The sequence below is a fragment of the Palaemon carinicauda genome, chromosome 1 (genome assembly GCF_036898095.1).
Source record: "Palaemon carinicauda isolate YSFRI2023 chromosome 1, ASM3689809v2, whole genome shotgun sequence".
Classification (NCBI taxonomy): domain Eukaryota; kingdom Metazoa; phylum Arthropoda; class Malacostraca; order Decapoda; family Palaemonidae; genus Palaemon; species Palaemon carinicauda.
In genome coordinates, this window is record NC_090725.1 from 156,863,527 (window position 1) to 156,878,840 (window position 15,314).

At 45.8% G+C, this 15,314-nt stretch overlaps 1 protein-coding gene across 6 annotated transcripts in view; it reads left to right on the forward strand.

Annotated features, from left to right (window-relative positions):
• Positions 1-15,314, forward strand: part of Atac1 (Ada2a-containing complex component 1) — a 479,870-nt gene that overhangs the window by 186 nt on the left and 464,370 nt on the right. For 2 of the 6 annotated variants that reach the window (XM_068376218.1, XM_068376239.1), the window contains exon 1: positions 45-157. The exons of 1 other annotated variant lie outside the window; for it this stretch is intronic. The gene's annotated coding sequence lies outside the window, so the exon portion shown is untranslated. Of the gene's footprint in view, positions 1-44; positions 269-298; positions 403-15,314 lie in introns of those variants that run through there. 3 more of the 6 variants (XM_068376246.1, XM_068376223.1, XM_068376231.1) reach the window with 3 other exon arrangements.

Genomic DNA, 15,314 nt, shown 5'->3' on the forward strand with positions numbered 1-15,314 from the left:
GTTATAATTATGAGTACAAGATAAGAAGTTTTGCACCTATCTATTGAGTGCTCGCAAACACATTCGCTGGGTTAGTAGTAGTAATCTTATTAACAAACTTTCGAATGGGAATCGAAGCAGGAACCAAGAACCATCCAACTAACTTGAACCAAGACAGGTATTTAATGGAAGTTATAGACTAATAGTACAGTGTTCCGAAGGGTTATGATTTGAATATACAAAAAGGTTGTGTTACTCTAAATCAATTTAGACATTGCAACTTATAATGGTAGGTACAAAGATTATTCTCTACTGTGAAACTGTCTGAGCTAGAGTAAAGCTGCGTTTATCAGATCTATGTTAGTACACTTCATAAATCGGGTGACACCTGATAACAAAATTATAAATGTCCTTTAAACAAAGGTACAGGAATCTGACCAAAGTTTTGCCGTACATAATTTTTTTTCTACTGTTTGTAGTGTAGGATGGTTAATACATCTAACTAACATTATTAGAGGTATTTGAGGTTCAGGGCTATCTCGTTAAGGACATGCCAACGTAGGTAAGGTTAAATGGTAAATGTGTGGTAATATTTCGATAGAGTCCCAGGGGTGTATGTATGATAGCGGCCACCTGTCTAACTTAGAGAACGGCAGTGTAAGTAGGGTCGCGGGGGCCCATTAGCCCCCCCTCCCTGTTAGGTAAGTAGGTAAGGATACGGCTTGTAGGTTAGGGGGAAAATTTAAGTTAGTTGATTTCCATTTCTAATCAACGCTTGAGGAACTGGCCGCTGATATACAAAGGCTCCGAGTCCCACCCAGCCATTACCGCTTGCCAGTACATAGGAGCTTAATGGTTTTCTTTTTTCACGAGCGAAGTGAGCGCACGGCAGAGCAGAAACCATTAGATTTCGGTAATATATCGATAGAGTCCTTAATAGTGTTGCTTCGCCTTGTGCTCGCTTCGCTCGTGAAAAAATTAAAACATCAATCTCCCATGTACTGGCAAGCAGTAATGGCTGAGTGTGAATCAATCAAAATATTACCAAATATTTACTGTAGCACAATATTCCCAATGAAGGAAATAAGAAGTGTTTTTGTTGTACTGTATATATAAGTATTTTGGATCATTGAAAGCCTTTATAGATACTGTAGTTGGGACTGACCTGGTGTAAAATTTTGGTTAATAGTGTTTACTATACATTGATTTTTAGCAAAGTTGGCATTTGATATAGTATGAAATTGACAAGTGCGGGTTAGTGTGACATTTTTCTCTGTATGACTAATGGGGGCTGGGACATAGTATCTTACGGATTGAATGATTAGATTATAAACACTATTTCATCGACTAAGTCCATTGTTTACTTTTGGGAGACTGATTATGAGTTACTGTGCAAGGTTGTTTGCATTAGCTTTTGCCAGCTGTTCTTTTTATTGTAAGACGTAATCAATACCTGGCCTTTTTAACCAATTAAGAGCTTTCAAATATTTGTGTAAAAGTTCCCGTATATTGTTCGAAACAGGCATTTTCTTCCCACCCACCCCTGCCATCACATGAAGATATCTCCGAACGGGAAGTACAATCTATTTCAAAATTTAGTGTACTGTAATTTGATCCGTTTTGGTAAATGATTATGTTGTAAACGCTTTTCGCTCAGTATGTATGCTATCATGTAAAAGTATAAGATATCTCTGAAATAATGATCCACGGAGATGGTGTGTGCAGCCCATCCATGTATCGCCTGGCAGAACAAAGGAGCAGCCAGGTTATGCTTATTTTGCGAGCGTAACAAGCTATGGCGGAGTGAAAACCATTTGAAGGATGTGATATGAATTACTTTATAAGTAATTTTGATACTTTAATTTCCCATCACTTACAAATTTCTTTTATTTTTTTCCAACTGGTTATCTTGTGTTTGTTATGCATTTCTGACCATTATCATTGCTGCAAATCACTTTATTTTGGTTTTTCTTTGCCCCCAACCCTGATTTCCCACTGGAATCCTCGACAGGAAAGAATTCCCAACTTATTTCTCCCGCGCTTCGTTCCCATCCCACGGCCTCTGCTCATTCTGTCTTCGGAGGACGAGCAAGTTAAATTACCCCTGGATAACCCTCAGGGGCTTTTGGGTCACCATGCTAAGAAACGGCTCTTGGAGTCGCTTATTTGTTGGACACACAAGCACACATCTGCCTCCATAGGGGTGGGCCTCAGCCTTGGCCTCCCCCCCCCCATAAGCCTCTAGGAGTGTTTTCTCTCAAACAGGTCTCTTGCTTCTCACTGATGCATTCTCCACAACTCCTCAGCAGCAGAGGAGTTGCTGGCAGGTTCTCACTGGAGTAGCTGTCGGGCCTGTGATGCCTTCAGGGTAAGCAGGCTGGCTGAACTTGCTCAGCATACTGAGCACACGCAATGGCCTGAGCATACTTAGCATGCTGGGTTCCCTCAGCAGGAGAAACTTTGTTTCTCCTCCCTGTCTCTGCAGGGGTGAGCTTCAGCTGCTCCTCCCTTTGCAGAGGCGTCCTCCGCAACTCCTTGGTAGCAGAGTAGCTGCTGACAGAGTCTCTGGAGTCTCTGCCAGGTTTGCGATCCCCTTGGCATTAGTACAGTATGGTAACTGACCTCAGTCAGCCAACTGAGCTTGCTCAGTAGGCTGGGCGCGCTCAACGACTCAGAATACTAAGTAGGGTGGGCGTGCTCATTGACCTGAGCTTGCTCAGGGCACTGAGTTTCCTTAGCAGAAAGAAAAGTGTTTGTGCTGTCATCAACCTACGAGGAGCTCTTGTCAACGTGAAAGGGCTTCTTCTCTTGAGTGTTCTGCCCCTCGAGTTCCTTGTAAGCGGGCTTTAGACTTATCTATTCCTCATTGTAGCTCATTGGATTTGAGCTCTTCGGAGCTCCCAGATGGTAATGCCTATCGACCGCTTGCGGTTGCCGCCTATCACCATCGTGTCTCCAGGGTTCAACGAGTCGTGTGAGACATAACCCTTCGGGGTTGTTGCCTAAGACCTCTACTCTAGGGTTTCTCTCCCAAGATTCCATGTTTCTGGCCATTTTCCAAGGCTTAAACAATAACGAGATTTTTCTTATTGTCCGGGGATTTCCGGGGACAAACTATTGGAAATTGAAAGTGAATGGTCTTCCTTTCAGTAGTAGTAGCAGTACAGTAGTACAGGTAGTAGTAGTAGTAGTAATATTGGTATTACTAGTACCGTAGTATTAGTAGTTGCTGTTAATGATTATGTTGTTGTAATGGATGACACAATGATGAGAGAACTCTCTCTCTCTCTCTCTCTCTCTCTCTCTCTCTCTCTCTCTCTCTCTCTCTCTCTCTCTCTCTCTCTCAATAGAAAAATTACTAATTACAAATTTCATAAGTTGTCTTAAGGGCACTGTCTGTAGGTAATATTCAGTATGAAATTTGAAATGATTTTCAACCTAGTAATCATCTGTTATTTTTTACAGTTGATAATATAACAAAATGAAAAACGCAATTGTTTCATAACTGGAATTATTTATTAGGGGTATTACTTTTAGACGAGCCATTGAAATTTAGCGAGGGTTAACTACCCGTCCCACTAGTTAGCGGATGTTGGTGGGGATAGCTAGCTACCCTCTTCACTCGCACACCTGTGACTGAGCTCACTTTGCTTTTGGCTTGAAAGGTCAACGATCGTTGCCGCTCTTCATCCTCGCAATATTTAGACTGCCATTTAATTCTGTTTATGCTTTTTCTTTTCAGTGTTTGTATATGCGTTGATTATTGCCGGCAACCATGTGTACCTGCCCTGATCTTGAAGGCCGCACCTGTGGTACCTTTATGCCCACTGAGGATACGGATCCTCACACCCTTTGCCCTACTTGCAGAGGTTAACAGTTTTATGTGTTGCATAAGTTTATTGAGTGTCGGGAGTGGTTTGCCTCCCAGAGGGAAAGGTTTGTGTGACAGCATAAGAAGAAGTCCAAGCGTGATTCTTCTCCTTCGAAGGTTTCTTCAAAGCAGAAGAAACCCAAGGCTTCTTCTTCCGCTTCCCAACCTTTTTCTTAAGCTCCTGCTCGTTCGGCCTCCTCTGGGGGACCGTCGAGTAGTAGCGCAGGCTGCTTAATTGGGGTTACCAGGTCCTCCCTCTAAGGAGGCCCTGCTGGAGCTACTTCGATGTGGTGCTAGTGTGCAGTTATCAACGACGTTGGAGTTGGATCCTCTGGCACTCGTCGACGTTGTGGTATCGGAGGTGTTGTCTGCTGCCCAGCCTGCTGACGTTTCTGCATTTACTGCCTCTTCCGCCGTTGCTGAAAACTGTGCTTCCCCCATTGCTGAACATCCCTCGAGGGGGGAGCAAAGTCTTAGGCAAGTCTCTCCTGCGAGTGTATCTTCCTCCCGAGGGAGTTTACTCATAGAGACTCCTCTTTGGAGGACTGCTGGCCCCTAGAGAGTGTCACCGTGGTTGTCGTTCCCGACGTGCTAGCCCTCCTCTTCGCCTCAGAGGTGCTCCTTTGCCATTGGTGAAGAGACACCTCTTTGGCTCGTCAGCTTCGTCCTCGCAGCCCTCCTCCTCCTTAGATCCTTCTTGTATGACTTCTTCTGGTTCCAGACCTTCGCCTGCCTCCGGACCTTCTCCTAGTCCTCAAACCTCGGTTCAGGACTCTACGCCTAGGCGATCCCCTTCGGAGGATGTTTTTTTCCTTCTGAAGGACACATCCTTTCGCCAGACCATTGTCTAGCTGCTCGTCAGCCTTAGTCTCGCCGGCTTACCGACTGCCACCTCACCGACTTCCTACTCATCCTTCTGCTTACTCTCCTAGTTCCCAACTCCCTACCACTCATCGTTCACTGACTCTTTATCTGCTGTCTTGTCAATCGCCTGCTCGTCAATCGCCTGTGCGTACTTCACCTGCACATCCTGATGATCCTGTTTGTCATGCTTTTGCCGACCATCGCCAGCCAACGCTTCGGGCTTTTACTTCTCACCACCGTTCCCCTAAGCAATGCTATTGAACATCGTTCACCCGGCCGCGTACCTGCGGTCTACCGCCCAACCTCGCATAAATTGCCTTCGGAGGTTACCGCTTTAAGCGCTCGTCAGCATTCGCCTAAGCAGAAGCGCTCACCACGTCAGCAGTTGCCTAAGTGTCGGCGTTCACCACGTCAACTTTCGTCCACAGGTCATTGAGCGATGCAACCTCATAGCCCTCCAAAGCGTCAATTGCCACCTATGCGTCAGCATTCTCTAACACATCAGCTTTTGCTGACTAGTCAACGCTCTCCAGCTTGGCAATGATCGCCAGCTCTTCAGCATTCGTCAACACGCTAGCTCTTCAGCATTCGCCAACACGCCAGCGTTCACCTACTCTTCGGAGTTCTCCTCTGCGTTAGCCTTCGCCAGCAAGGCAACACTCGCCAACTCGTAAACGCTCGCCAACATGCAGGTATGCACCATAACACCTTGAAGCACAGACAGAAGATGACAACTACCATCCTCCACCGACTTCCAAGAAGTCACGTCATCCCATGGAGGCACAGGTAGGTGATCACAGAGGGAAGGAGCAGGAGCGGAAAGGTAGGTTATCGCCCTCCAGACCACTGGTCCTCTCTCTGAGGAAGGGCAGAGTCCCAGTTCACTGGTCACCGTCGCCCCATTCCCCTCCCCACAAATGCATAACAGTGGGACCAGCGGGGAAAGAGGGAAAGGGCACTTCCGGGGAATATAATATCCCGAAACTACCAGCACCCAAGGTCGATGCACGTAAACCAGCAATTCCTGATGAAACTCCTCAAAGAGGGCCTTCGGTTTCCTTCCCTTCGGGGAATCTGTCAGACAGCACCATCGTCAGCAAGCAGCCCTGGTTCGGAGCCATTGTCAGGGCAGTCGTGCAAGCTTTTAGGCCTGCCCTTTCAACCCACTCCTCGTAAGCCTCTGAGAACCTCCAACATTCATCAGTTCCTACAGACGCACAGCAAAGGACTTTGGCTGTCTCTTCCCTGAAGAGGGAAAGAGGATTCCCAGAAATCGAATCTTCATCCAGGGTGAAACTGACTGCTAGAACCTCCCCGGTTCTCCTTCCACTCGCTCTTTTGGCTCTCCTTCACCACAGCCAAGGGAATCTGGCGAGGAACCTGTCCCAGTCTCTTCCCTACCACCTTTGAAGGAAGACTCCTCTCGTGACGAGAGCATTACGTCTCTGGAAGCGACTAGGAAGTCCAGTCCATCCAGGCCTTCCATGCTAGAACCATATCTTCTTCCTTGCAAGGATTCGAAAGTCTACAGAACGATGCCTAAGTCGTCTTTGAGGACCGCCAGACCCGCAGAGGGAGTCAGGACAGTCAACCACCCTGGAGACGACAGCGACCCACCCCGAGACGAGCTCTCAGCGGTGGATGAGGGAGACTTCACTCAGTCCTGCTTCAGAGGGGGAACAGAAGAGTCTGAACATGCCTTCTGGCAGGTACGGACTCTGATGAGGGTTCTCAATGTGTTTTCTGATGCAGAGATACACCCCCCGGAGGGCAAAGACACATTTTTGGGCTCAGGCCATGTCGTGCTGATGGAAGGGTTCCTATAGGTAGCCTTCTAAGGGATATTTGCTACAGTGATACTCCCAGAGAATTAAACTAAAGGTCTCCAGGATTCCAACTCCTGGCACGAGTATCCAATAAAGGATATCGTATAATATCAGGGGACGTATTCTAGATACGATGTGTGGCAATCTTCACCCCGAATAAATTTAACTCTTTGATGTAAGGGGGAAGAGTGGCAAAAAGGAAGGGGTGCCATTCTAGGTACCCGGTGGATCTCCTTCCCTACTACTACTGCAACCCCATTCCTATTCTTGTAGCCTTGCTAAGAGTGTGTGCTCTCCGTTAGCCCGGTGTTTTTCTCAAGTTTTGGAATTATCTCATCATGCAATTATCAACACCTTCGTCATCTGGAAAATTGAATATTAATTCTTTCCTTGGTGTAATTTTGATTTCACTTCACGGTTAAATTAATTAATTCAAGTGTATTTTGGTGAGCATTACCATTACTGGAGGCAGCCATTTTATGACTGCTGTCGCCCTTTATATTCTTGTGTATTACTTAGATAGTAGGGCGACCCTTTCCCGGTTTTACGCTAATATGTTAGCTATTTAGACAATTTATATAAGATGTGATATTGCATGCATGAAACTCAACTCTTACTATCATGTGACTTTACTTAACGTATTCGGGCTGGAACCATGGTGGTACTCGATCACCTTTGACGGGGTTCCTGCCGGAGCAGATTTATCTTTGCTCATTTATACGTTAGTAAAGTAATTCCCCGTTTAGCCTCAATCTTTATCGTTTCTTCTTGGTTCGGATGAGATGTTATATTTTCTCGAATCTACGGAATTCCAGATAAGTTATGATAATTATCCTCTCTCGAGAGAAGAGGCTAAACCCTTCTTCCCTCCTGGAGTAGTGCCGCCGGTATTGGTGGCCGTCACTGTCTCTCTTCATTGCTGTCGAGTAGAACGATGTTCTTCCTGCCTCCGGCTTTGAATCAGATTGTGACATACTCAGGGTGACCTTGTCTTGCCGACGGCAACGTCGTCAGTACAGGAAGTCATACTTCCCAGCTCATTGTTTTGAGGACGACATAAGCTGCCGCCACCTCTTACAACAATGAACTATAAGACCCTCAACCCCTCCCTCTCTATCCTTTTGTGACGGCGTGTCGTCACAAGATTCTTTGCTGGTACTGTGGGATGATTGCATTATCGGTAGGTGTTCTGCCGGCGGCAGTTACAGTAGTTCCTTCGTCTCGCTACTGCCTTCCCCCTGACTTCCCTTCCTTGATAGGAAGTTGATAAGAATGGGGGAGAACTGAGACGTCTTCTGACGACTTCTGGCAGGAAACCTAACATACTTTGGGAAGTCCTCAGCTCTCTCTTGAGTTGCCATTTACATTACTTAGCCGCCGACTCTATTGCTGGCGACAAGGTAGTATGCAGATGGGTGGAAGCCAGAATGACAGATTCTTTCCCCTGCCATTGGAACTTTCACTTCTTAAATCTTTTTCTCTTTCTTTTGGTTAGCACTGTCGGTACTAACGTAATGCCGACAGTAACTGCCGGCTGACTACTGAATACTGTTATACAGTAGTAATGTATACATGTTTTCTAACATATCCCGTGTTTCCTATCGCAGACAATTGTTGAAACCACAATCCTTTATTGAGGTTGAGTAATCCCTCAGTCAGGGATTTACAATACCCGATCTGTATTAATACAGCACTACAGGTGGATGACGTTGGTATAAATTACTTACTGATACCCTTTGCAAGTGGGTAAAAGGGTTCCAGAAGAACTCCCTGGGACCATACATACTCAACGACTCCCTGAAGTGTACATTGTTCCCCAAGGCTCTCCCTAACATGGTGGTGTCCCAGGAACAGCTCCTGTCTCCATTCATCCAGTTGAAGGTTGACTCGGACACCAATAAGACCATAGAGGACATGGACATCCAACAAGAGAGGATGTTAGACGTGTCCTCTGACACAGAACAAGACCTGCTACGCGGTATCCCTGAAGAGGATGAGATCTTCCCCTTGTGGAGGAAGAGGAATCCTTCTCAACGGCGGTATTAGACCCATCAACGTCCTCTGGACTGACTCCACAACCTGTTGCTCAGGCCAGTGCGAGTGAAGAGATTCTGCCGTCTCTTAAACTCATGATGGAGTCGTTCCAACAGGAGCAGGAGTTGTTCAGGCACCAGTAAAGAAACATTGAGGAGAAGATTGACCGTCTCAGAACCGCCAGGGACACGTCTAAGAAGCCTCTTAGAGTGTCCGATCTCCCTCATTGCTCCGAATCCAATCCCGGGAGGTACGTGGACCACATGCCCATGATGGATGGAAACTATTCGTTTCCTTGAAGCTGGGAGCCAGGCTGGTTGAAGACCTCGAGTTCTGGCCTAACTTCCCTGCTTATCCCGAGTGCTATGAGACTGCGGGACGAAAGAAGACCCAAGAAGAAACGGTCCCTAAGAAAGTTATCGTGTTTGAACATGATAAGGCGCAGGCCATCCTTCTCCCTGAAGGGAGCCGAATATTTGAATTCTAAAGTGTCAGCACTAAGCAAGAAATATGCTACCTTTCTTGCCCCTACCTCGATCTCATTTCCCTTTACAGAGAAAGCGTTCGACTCTGTCGTCAAAGCTGCCGACGAGGGAAAATCCTGCCCGACTTTGGAAGAATGCAAGCCATTCTCCCTCTCACTGCCTACCAATGTAGGAAATTGGAAGGATGTCTACCTAACCTTCTCCGTCTCCAAACTAGACCCGGAGATCGCAGGACAGCAGTTCAACGAGAACCTTCCTAAGTTGCCAGACCATCTTCTGAAGAAGGAACAGGAGTCGAAGGAGAGACTTGCGGCCTCTCTCTCTCATCAGAACTGCTTGGAACTAAGTGCGAGCAAGCATGATGCCCCGGAAATCTTCCTTTTCCTAGCCAAGTTTCACATGGGTACCCTTGTGATGGACTTCTACGTTTTCCTCAGGGCGAGGAGAACTTGCAGAGAGTTCGTCCTGGCGGCATCGACCATCCGGCACGAACCAAGGAAGTTGATTACCTCGAATATCTGGGATAAAGACCTCTTTCCACAGGATCTGGTCCAAGAGGTCATTGCAAAGGCAGCGACGGAGAACAGGAACCTTCTCCAAAATTGGGGCATGTCCTCGAAGAGGAAATCTTCTACGGAAGGAGGCCCCAACCCAAGAACAAGAGGGCAAGGAGACTGCGGAGACCTGCGCAAGTCCCAGCCATGGCCATGACCACAATGCCTCAGACCACCTTCCAGATGGTCCCTCAGCAGCTGGTAACTCAGTCGCTGGTGTGTAACCCTACCTTTGAGAGGCAGTCGACTTCCTTTCGGTTCAGCCAGAAAGGAAGAGGTTCTAGGAGAAGTTCTCCAAGAGGTAACTTCTCTTGGGGCTGAGGAGGATGTGGTCGCGGAGGAAAATCTGCAGGACCTCCCCAAGCAACGAGGGGTTTCAGGAGGGGGCAGACTCCATCGTTTTTGGGATCGCTGGACCTTTGATCCCTGGGCCCACAGCCTAATTACAAATGGACTCGGGTGGAAATGGAGCAAAACTCCACTCCGTTTTCCAGAATTCTTCCAACACTCCACCCCCTTGTTAGAAGAATATATCTCAGAACTCTTGACCAAGATGGAGATAAGGAAAACGAAGTCCATCAAGTTCCAGGGAAGGCTGTTTTGTGTTCCGAAGAAAGACTCAGACATACTCAGAGTCATTCTAGACTTGTCTCCAATCAACAAGTTCATCGAGAATAATAAGTTCCGGATGCTTACTTTGCAACACATAAGGACCCTTCTGCCAAAAAGGGCATTCACGGTCTCAATAGACCTGCCAGATACTTACTGGCATCTCCCGATGAGTCGCCTCTTCTCCCCCTACCTAGGATTCAGACTACAGAAGAAGTACTTTGTCTTCAGAGCAATGCCCTTTGGACTGAACACAGCCCCAAGGATATTCACAAAGCTAGCAGACACAGTCGTTCAACAGCTATGCACCGAAGGTGTTCAAGTGGTAGCTTACTTAAACGATTGGTTGGTATGGGCAGCATCCAAGATTACTCGTCTGCAAGCAGCTCAAAAAGTGATCCAGTTTCTGGAACACTTAGGCTTCAAAGTCAACCGCAAGATGTCTCGTCTCACTCCAGCTCAACAGTTCCAGGGGTGGAGAATCCAGTGGAACTTAAAGTCACACCACCTCTCCATTCCATTCAAGAAGAGGAGAGAGATAGCGGGATCTCTCAGGAGACTAATCCGTTACAAAAGGATTTCAAAACGCCAACAGGAAAGAGTCTTGGGTTCTCTACAGTTCGCAGAAGTGACAGAGCCAGTGCTAAAGGCCTATTTAAAAGATGCATCAGGAGTCGAGGAAATATGCATCGAATGCTCGAAAGGATCAACAAAGGTTGACTTCAGCCTTGTTGCGCAAACAATTAAAGCCGTGGTCCACAGCCAAGAGTCTAGCGCGGATAGTTCCCCTGCAACCACCACAACCTTCGGTAGTGATCCATATGGATACCTCCTTGGAAGGATGGAGAGGTCATTCTCACAACAGGAAGGTGCAAGGGATTTGGTCACGCCCGTTCAAAAGATTTCATATCAACATTTTGGAAGCTATGGCATTGTTCCTGACATTGAAGAGACTATCTCCTCACGGATCAACCCACATGAGGTTGGTCCTGGACAACAAGGTGATAGTAAAGTGTCTAAATCGACAAGGCTTGAGATCACCTCACATCAACCATGTGATGTTAGCCATCTTCTACCTGGCAAGGAAGAAGAGATGGCATTTATCAGCAGTTCATCTATAAGGGTTCCGCAATGTGACGGCGGACGCTCTATCCAGGCGAAAGCCTATAGAGACAGAATGGTCCTTAGATGCAGACTCATTCTCCTTCATCTTAGGAAAAGTCCCAGAATAGCAGATCGACCTCTTCGCAATGAGCGACAACAAGAAACTATCTCGTTACGTAGCCCATTACCTGGACCCTCAAGCAGAAGCGATGGATACCATGTATCTAGACTGGAACAGATAGAACTATATTTACCTGTTTCCACCAACCAATCTCCTGCTAAAAGTCCTCGACAAGTTAAGATCCTTCAGAAGGACGGTAGCGGTGGTAGCCCCCCAAGTGGCCCAAGCGCAATTGGTTTCCTCTAGTCCTAGAGTGGAATGTGAAGCTGTTTCCACTGCCGAATCTAGTGCTGTCCCAACCGATCCAGAAGTCGACTGTCTACACTTCATCCTCGAGAACCAACAACCTACATCTCATGATTTTCTCGCCCTAGCGGCGAGCAAAAGGTTCGGAATCTCAAGAGATAAAGTTGACTTCATCGAAGAGTACAACTCATATTCTTCTAGGAGACAGTACGAATTGTCATGGAAGAAATGGGTGACCTTTGGGAAAGAAAGGAAACTGACAGAAATATCGATAGATGTCTGTCTTGCATTCTTCATACACCTCCACGAACAAGGCCTGGCCTCTATTACAATTACTTCTTGTAAGTCAGCCCTGGCTAGACCACTTCTGTATGCTTTCGAGGTGGACCTCTCAGGTGAAATCTTTAATAAGATTCCGAAAGCATGTGCTAGACTCAAACATGCAGCCCACGAAAGCCCATCACGTGGTCTTTGGACAAAGTCTTGCACTATGCTTTGAACCTGGATAATGAGAACTGTACTCTAAAGGATTTGACACAGAAAGGTATCTTTCTGTTCACAATAGCCTCAGGGGCTAGAGTTAGCAAAATATTGGCTTTATCTAGAAACAAAGGCCATATTCAGTTCCTGGACTCAGGAGAAGAATTTATTTCCCGATCCTGCCTTTCTCGCTAAGAACAAGCTACCCACCATGAGGTGGGGTCCTTGGAGAATCTGCCAATTGAACGAAGATACCTCTCTGTTCCCAGTAGAGTGTCTTAAGGTCTATCTTCGAAGGATTTTAAACTTCAAGGAGGACAGCTCTTCATAGGCGAAACCTCAGGATCGAACCTATCTTTAAAACATGTGAGAGTGAAGCTCACCTACTTTATTCGCGGGGCGGATCGTGACAGTACACCCGCAGGTCACGATCCGAGGAAAGTTGCTTCGTCGCTGAACTTCTTTCAGCATATGGACTTTGAGAGACTCCGCTCGTACCCTGAGTGGAAGTCATCCAGGGTCTTCTACAAACATTACGGGAAGCAAGTACAAGAGATAAAACATTTTGTGGTGGCGGCCGGTAGTGTAATTAAACCTGCCCTCTAGTGCTGCGATGAACAGTGGACTGTTTTGGGACTTTACAGTGCTTCGGGTGCATGGGTATACGTACCCACTTGTGCAGATCACAACTATGGTTGACGGACTGTTCTGAGTAGGTGCATATCTGATCAATACACCAGTGCCGAGTGAATGTTTGCGTTACGGTGTCTTATGCATTTCCGAACATCTGACGACCTCATATAGATTTGGTTTTCACATCTTCCATTAAGTGGCATTATTTTGATTATGTATTTTGTACTGTATATTTTTTCTACACGAGAAAATATGTGTTCGATGTGTTGTATGCTGGATCAAATACATACTTTGTTGTAACTACATTTCTGGGTCGATCTGTGACGGCCGGTGAAAAGGGTCCTTCTTTACACTTTTCTAATATAAATCTTCCAAATATACTAGCGAAAGATAAAAGCATGGAATGCAGAGGTTACAACCCTCGCGCGATCACCTTGTGGGTGTCGTGTATATAACAAAGGGCGTGTGAAAACCACTATTCACAGGCTGTCTTCCATTTAGATAATCCCTTCATCAAAGGGGAGGGCGTGACAGGCCCTAGAGAATACAGTTGGACTACCCCACCGACACCTACTACTCGCGCTCTCCAGGTCATCCTTCTGTTTTGGACTTGCCAGCAAAGTCGTATTTTGTTGTGCTCGGTGTTTTTGCAAGTGATTGTCGTTGCATAACAAAATACTTAACCGTTTTTGCATCTTATCACTGCTCCCTCAGTTATAAGCTAATAAAGTATGCTAGAGTTTTACTAAACTCTTTATGGTGTTTAGGTTCTTGAAGTCACGATATTATTTTCTAAAGGAATAATCATGACCTTAAGTACTTAAGGTAAGTGAACAGGATACGTTTCAAACTACCCTTTTGTTCCGATGGGAAATACAAACCTTGAATTCTTATTGTCGACATCGACATTTCCCTGCTGGTGAGCAGGATGCACTAAGCCGGCTCCCGGGTTGGTATGCGTGAGAAATCTCTGGATTTTCACATGCAGGTCTAGTAGACCAGATAAGGAGAATCTATTCAAAGTAGAAGACACATAAAAAAACCCACATCTAATAGTAATTTCAAGACATTTCTCTAGCATACTTCCATCAGCACTACATGGCCTAAGTCCAAAAAACGGATTTTGAGCGAAGCGAAAAATCTATTTTTGGGTGAGATAGCCATGTCGTCCTGATGGAAGTTCCTTTAAGGTAACTTCCTAGGGTATATTTGACTACGGTGATATTCCCAGAGAATTTTACCTTAAGGTATCCAGAATTCTAACTCCTGGAGCGAATATCCCTAAATAAATGTTAATGGGATATCGCATAATATCAGAGGACGTATTCTTGACATGCCACATAGCTATCTTCACCCGCCATTATTAAGGTACCTCTCCTATCTCGTTTCGAGTGTGTACATGACGTCATCAACGGCGCCATCTTTTATTCCTTGTAGCGATATACGAGGTGCTACAGATACTGTATTATAGGGAGGGGTCCATCAGCCCTTTTAATGAAAAGGAAGGGCGGGTCCATCAGGACGACATGGGTATCTCACCCAAAAATAGATTTTTCGCTTTGCTCAAAATCCGTTTTTTGGGCTCAAGCCATGTCGTGCTGATGGAAGTTCCTTCATTAGTAGCTTCCTAGGTTATATGTGACTACAGTGATATCTCCCAGAGAATTTACCGAAGGTATCCAGAATTCTAACTCCTGGAGCGAATATCCCTTAAAATTTTAAAAAGGGATATCGCGTAAGGATGTATTGGCACGCCTCATAGCAATCTGCACCTCAGACAGTGCTTTACGCTTCGAGGAGGTGTGGCAAAAAATAAAAAGGGGGGCCCTCCAAAGGCCATCCCCGTTCCCGTACTACTATTGGGAGTACAACAGCGCCATTCCTTTTATTGTAGCGATTTCGCTCGGTGGTATTTTCTTGTGATCTAATTTTTCGATCGTTTTAAAAGGATTATTGATTATGCTTTCTTCATCTTCTTCCGCCTTTGGAAAATTGAGTATTGGGTCTTTACTTTGAATATATTTTAGCTCCTGTTTCACAATGAAATTAAGTATTTATTGTGCCTCGAGCTAGGCCAGCTCTGGAGGCGCCGTGGGCGCCGTCGTTCGTTAGGCATGTGTTATTTAGTTAGCAGAACGACTTCCAGTTTTTAAATAGCTTTATTTAATTATTGTAATTATTTAGCTATTTAGGCATTTATTCTTGTGAAGATTTGATTATGTGCATAATTATTTCCTTTTTCCTCTGTCGATCATATACGGGTAGTTAGAGTTTCGGTGATTTAGGTAACCGAGAACTCGTCTAGCCTAGTTAACCTAACTTAGACGTTTTTCTTTACATTCGACATTCCCCGGTTACCCTCGTGTTTTGTTTTCATTCATTAGAGACTGATACCTCCTAGAATGTTATGAAACTTTACACGTCTCTTCGGAGACTTAAGGGTAATCTCTTTCCCTCTGAGTGTAGCCTCAGGCTACAACCCTAGTAGCCGTGCCTGAATTTTATTCA